Source organism: Jaculus jaculus, chromosome 11, assembly GCF_020740685.1.
Source record: "Jaculus jaculus isolate mJacJac1 chromosome 11, mJacJac1.mat.Y.cur, whole genome shotgun sequence".
NCBI lineage: Eukaryota > Metazoa > Chordata > Mammalia > Rodentia > Dipodidae > Jaculus > Jaculus jaculus.
The window spans coordinates 49,254,542-49,259,640 of record NC_059112.1 but is presented as its reverse complement, the minus strand read 5'-3'; the positions used below and the strand labels follow the sequence as shown (position 1 = coordinate 49,259,640).

Below are 5,099 nucleotides of genomic sequence, written 5' to 3'. Positions count from 1 at the left end.
AACTTCGAAAATAAACCTCAGGTATGGACAGTTGACTGAGTTTTCTTAAGCTATGCTTTTCAGACTTTCATGTGTGTAGGAATCACTGAAGGGTTTTTATTAAAATAGAGACTATGATCCAATAGGTCTGGGGTGAGGCTTTATGTTGTCCATTTCTCATAAGCTTTGTGGAAATGTAGATCATGCTCAAACAAAGATTCCTGACTTGTGTATCCAGCAAAGGATTTGGATTAGAATGTGTCTTTCCATAGCCCAAACATGAACACCAACTGATCACTTCCTCTCTTTCCTTGGGAAGACTACACTGGCTAACCCAACCACTGGGGGAGGGAGGGAAGCATTTAAATGTAACCCAACTTTAATTATATTGTCTCAGAGTAAAGGCATCTTTTCTACCAGTCATTGGATCATTGGAAACATGCAAGCCCATGCAGCATAAGCCACTAGGGAGAATTTTAACGGGAATTCAGCGATGAAGGGGAGCATCTAGCATCTGCTGACCCTGAACTCTTCCCAACCTCAAGGCTGAGGTTTCAGAATTAATATGAACTCTTTTAATGTTTATCTGAACTGCTAGTATCTCAACTTTAAGATTCAAGGAGACATCTCTGAGCAGTTACATCAACTGACAGAAAACCCAAATGAAATAGTGTCTTCTTTTGCTAGGGCTTTGAGACCCAGAAGATGGCCAAAGTCGTCATGTAAAACAAAACAAAACAAAACAAAACAAAAATAACACACAAAAAAAAACCGCTCTTTCTTTTGGAAAACTAACATGTCATATATGAGGAAATTCCAGAAACATAATTTGCATTTGAAGAATATATAAGAATTATTTAACTCGACATAGGAAATGAACGTGAAAACATAAGTGACTGGAGTCTTTTTATAACAGGAAGATAGTGTCACTTCTCAGTGCAGACACAGTTCTCTGCACAAAGTTTTCAAATTATAATGTTCTCTTAAAAGATATTACGTGCATGAGCCATAAATTTTGAGCTGTTCCTTCATGATGAACTTCAACACTAAAGAGCAAGAAAAGCAGCTTGTTTCTCATGCAGTTACATGAAAATTCCCCTTAGAGTGGTTTGCTTTGGTTTTCCAAAAACTGGAAAAACTTCCAGTTACATGGGTGTCAGAGAGAATGTCTAAGAGAGGCTGGCCCTTCATGGCCAAGCAAGACACTCCACTGGTCTTCGGGTTTCTATCCCCAAGATTGTGGATGTGTGCCTTTAGGCTAGACACCTGAAGCTCACTCTCCCAAATCAAGCTCATTATCCATTTTTCTTGCCATTATGATTTGACTATGTTTTAAGTGCTTAGACTCAAGGTGGTATAGTGTTTTAGGAAGTTCTAGAACTTCGGTACTTGGAGCCTAGCTGAAAGAAAGAGATCACTAGCAGCAGACACCAAAGGGTATTTTGTTTCCAGACCCTTTCTTCCTGTCATAAACTAAATAGCTAATTTCTGCCACATATTTTCACTGCCATGTTCTATGTTAGTACACAGGGTGAAGTGCTTATACAAACCCTCTAAAACCATGAGCAAAGGACATCTTTCCTCCCATAAGGCCTGGATAGGCTTGGTGTTATACCAAAGCAGACTTCTGAATAAATTCATTTTATGTCACCACCTTCTATCAGATCCTAAGCAGAATCTATAACACCCAGCTCTCTCCTGTCATATTAAATCCTATAATATTCCTATTGCAAAATTTTCAAAAGCTTACTCCTCACTGTTAAGTCCTGGTTTTTGCAGTCTTGGCCTTTCTGATGTATTCTCTGTACCAATGTTAGATTATTCTTCCTAGAAGGAATTTTTTTTCATAAGTACCAGGTCGCTCTGGATAGGAATCATTAATTGTAACCCAGTAACCACACTTCAACTAGCATTCAGTGCCTACTGAGAATGGAACATAGAACATACTTGTCTGATTAACCTCAGTTCCATTGAAGTTTGTATATAAACACACACATGAAACAAGTCATTCCTGAAAGACATACATAGGAAGACCTTTTTCACAATGATTTATCTCATGTCCCAGCTCCACTTTTTCTAAGCTGTGTAAGACCTTGACCTTAGAGCCACACTCAGGCTTCATCCACTTTTATTTATTTTTTCTGTATAAAATCCCTATGCGGTAGCCACAGCTGGAACCTGAGTCCTCTGCATTGAGACTCTAGGGTGGGTTTTCACAAGATGGTCAGTGAATTCCTGGTAGGGAGACTTGGTGAACACAGTCTCTTTCCAGAGGTCAGGGGTCAGATAGCTGTAGGTCTCAGAGATGGCATTAAAAGTGGCCTTAGCAACTTTGCCCAGGGTGGCAGTGCAGCCCCTGGCTGAAGTGTAGCAGTCATCAATACCAGCCATCAGCAGAAGCTTCTTGGGCATGGGGAACGAGACAATGCCAGTGCCCCTGGGGGCAGGGGTAAGGCGCACCAGCACAGAGCCACAGCGGCCTGTCACTTTACAGGGGTCTGTACCCCCAGTAGCCTCTTTGGACAGGCACAATGGAGAGCTTGGCCAAGATGATGGCCCATCGGAAGGCAGTGGCCACCTCATTAGAGCACTTGACACCCAGGCTGACATGACCATTGTAGTCCCCAATGGTGACAAAAGCCTTGAACCTGGTCGAATGGCCAGTGTGAGTCTGCTTTTGCACTGGCATGATCTTCAAAACCTCATCTTTTTTTGCGGGGGGGGGGGGGAGTACTGATTCTTTTTAATTTTTTTTATTAATTAGTTTTGTATTCAGCAAATACAGTCAGTTTGGTACCATTATTAGGCTCATCCATGACCTACCCCCTCCACTTGGCCCCTCCTTGTTGAGGTATATGGGTCTTGCATTGTGCAGTTAGCCCACAGTTATGGGTAAGATAAATGTCTCTGCATATCATGACCCAACATGTGGCTAAGGGACATGCCCAAGAAGAAATCAATTATCTCAGACTCTTTGATGGGCAGGGAGAACAGATAGATTTCCTTCAGGGATGTTATCTTCATGTCCTTGGCCAGGCGTCCCAGCTTGGTGACGGGGATCCACCCCTTGTCTTCAGGTTTGCCTCCAGGAGCCCCGGAGCCCCGGCTGAGCCCACACCCACCACCTACCAGGGAGACCGCTGCCCAAACCTCCACAGAACCTGCCTGGCCTTCAAGGCCCGTCCTCCAGGCCCTCCGCTGCACCGGTGTCATCCTCTGTTTGGTGTTTTCCCGAGGAAGAAGCACTCCTCACTTTTTAAAATAAGGATACTTATACTGGTTACCTCCTATAGCAAGTCCAAGTGTTACAATCAGGTTCACATTACTGGCAGAGAACACCCGACCAAGAACAGCTTGTTGGGGAAGAAAGGGTTTATTTTGGCTTACAGACTCAAGGGAAGCTCCATGATGGCAGGGAAGCCATGGTATGAGCAAGGGTGGACATCACCTCCTGGCTAACATCAGATGGACAATAACATCAGGAGATGGTGCCTAACACTGGCAAGGGGAAACTGGTTATAATAATCAATAGTTCCCTTTGAAATTCCATTCTCAGGGGGGAGGGAGGGAATTACCATGGGATTTTTTTTTATAATCATGGAAAATGTTAATAAAAATTTAAAAATTAAAAAAAATATATAATCAAAATTTCACCCCAACAATACACTTCCTCCGGGAGGCTTTAATTCCCAAATCGCCATCAGCTGGGGACCTAGCATTCAGAGCACCTAAGTTTATGGGGGCACCTGACTCAAACCACCACACCAAGGTTTCAAATAAAAAACTAGAGCAGAACTTCTGCTTTCTGCTCAGGAAGTTCAGAGATTGTTGACAATCTAACAAGAAAAGAAGTCAAGCAATTTGCAAGCTCATGGCTTGCCTATAATTAACAAGAGATCTGACATCCCAGAACAAAACTCATCCAAGAGGTAAGACGAGCCAGCCACCCTGCAAGGGAAGGCAGAGCATGGCCATGTGTCTATCCAGACATACCAATAAAAATTCAATTAGAACTGTTAGATACTGGTGAGTGATCAGAGATTGCTTAGGGCCACAGGTAGGAAGGGACTTGTTTCTAGAATGCAAGTTTCTTCTCTATGAAACACTGTTGGAGATTCTTAGACAGTAGCTTTCATAATGCTAACTTGGGATTAGGGAAGAGCAGTACTACAAAATGAACAATAAATACTGCCAAGACTCCACTCAAAAAAATGGGTAACTCAGAGGTTAATGGGCTAATCTGCTCTGCTTTTGTATAAGGCTTTATTATTTACCTTAAAATAATTCCATGTGGGGCTAGGAAGACGATTCAGTGGGTAAAGTAGCAATGATGGAAGCATGAGGACCTGAGACTGTATCCCCAGTACCCTCATAAAACAAAGGCATGGCAGTGTACACCTGTAAACACTGAGAAGTGAAGACAGCAGGATTCCCCAGGGCTTACAAATCAGGGATGTCTGGGTTCAGTGACAGACCTAGTATTAAAAAATAAGGTAGAAGCTGGATATATTGGCACACTCTAATCCTCACACACGAGAGGCAAAGGTAGGCAGATCTCCATGAGTCCAAGGCCAATCTGGGACTACAGAGTGAGTTCTAGGTCATCCTGGGCTACAGGGAGAGACTCTACCTAAAACAAAATGTGGAAAGTAATTGAGGAGGACACCTAATGTTAGTCTCTGGTCTCCACATGCACACGTACACATTATACATGCATATCTTCCTACCCTCATGAAAACTAACACACATACACATACGCACATAAAAATAATGAATTTATATAACCGAAGTCAGGGGTTCTTAGCCTTAGCCTTTCATATTAATATAGATTAAAACTTATCACTAAAAAATTACATTTTTTCTCCAAGGGCTTGCAATAAGTTTGTAACATAGTCAAGTTCATGTCTTAATGAGTCTGCTTCTTAGAGCTAATAGGAAATATCTAGCCAAACATGAAATACCATGAGCTTCATCAGACTTACTTTTAGGGCTGGAGGCATGGCTTAGCAGTTAAGGCATGTGCTGGCAAAGCCTAAGGACCCAGGCTTGATTCCCCAGAACCCACATAAGTCAGATGCACAAGGTGGCACATGTGTCTGGAATTCTTTTGCAGTGGGGAG

At 42.6% G+C, this 5,099-nt stretch overlaps 1 pseudogene; it reads right to left on the bottom strand.

Moving 5' to 3' along the window:
* Positions 1-2,133: 2,133 nt before the first annotated feature.
* On the bottom strand, positions 2,134-3,192 carry LOC101597390 (annotated as a pseudogene).
* Between the last annotated feature and the right edge of the window lie 1,907 nt (positions 3,193-5,099).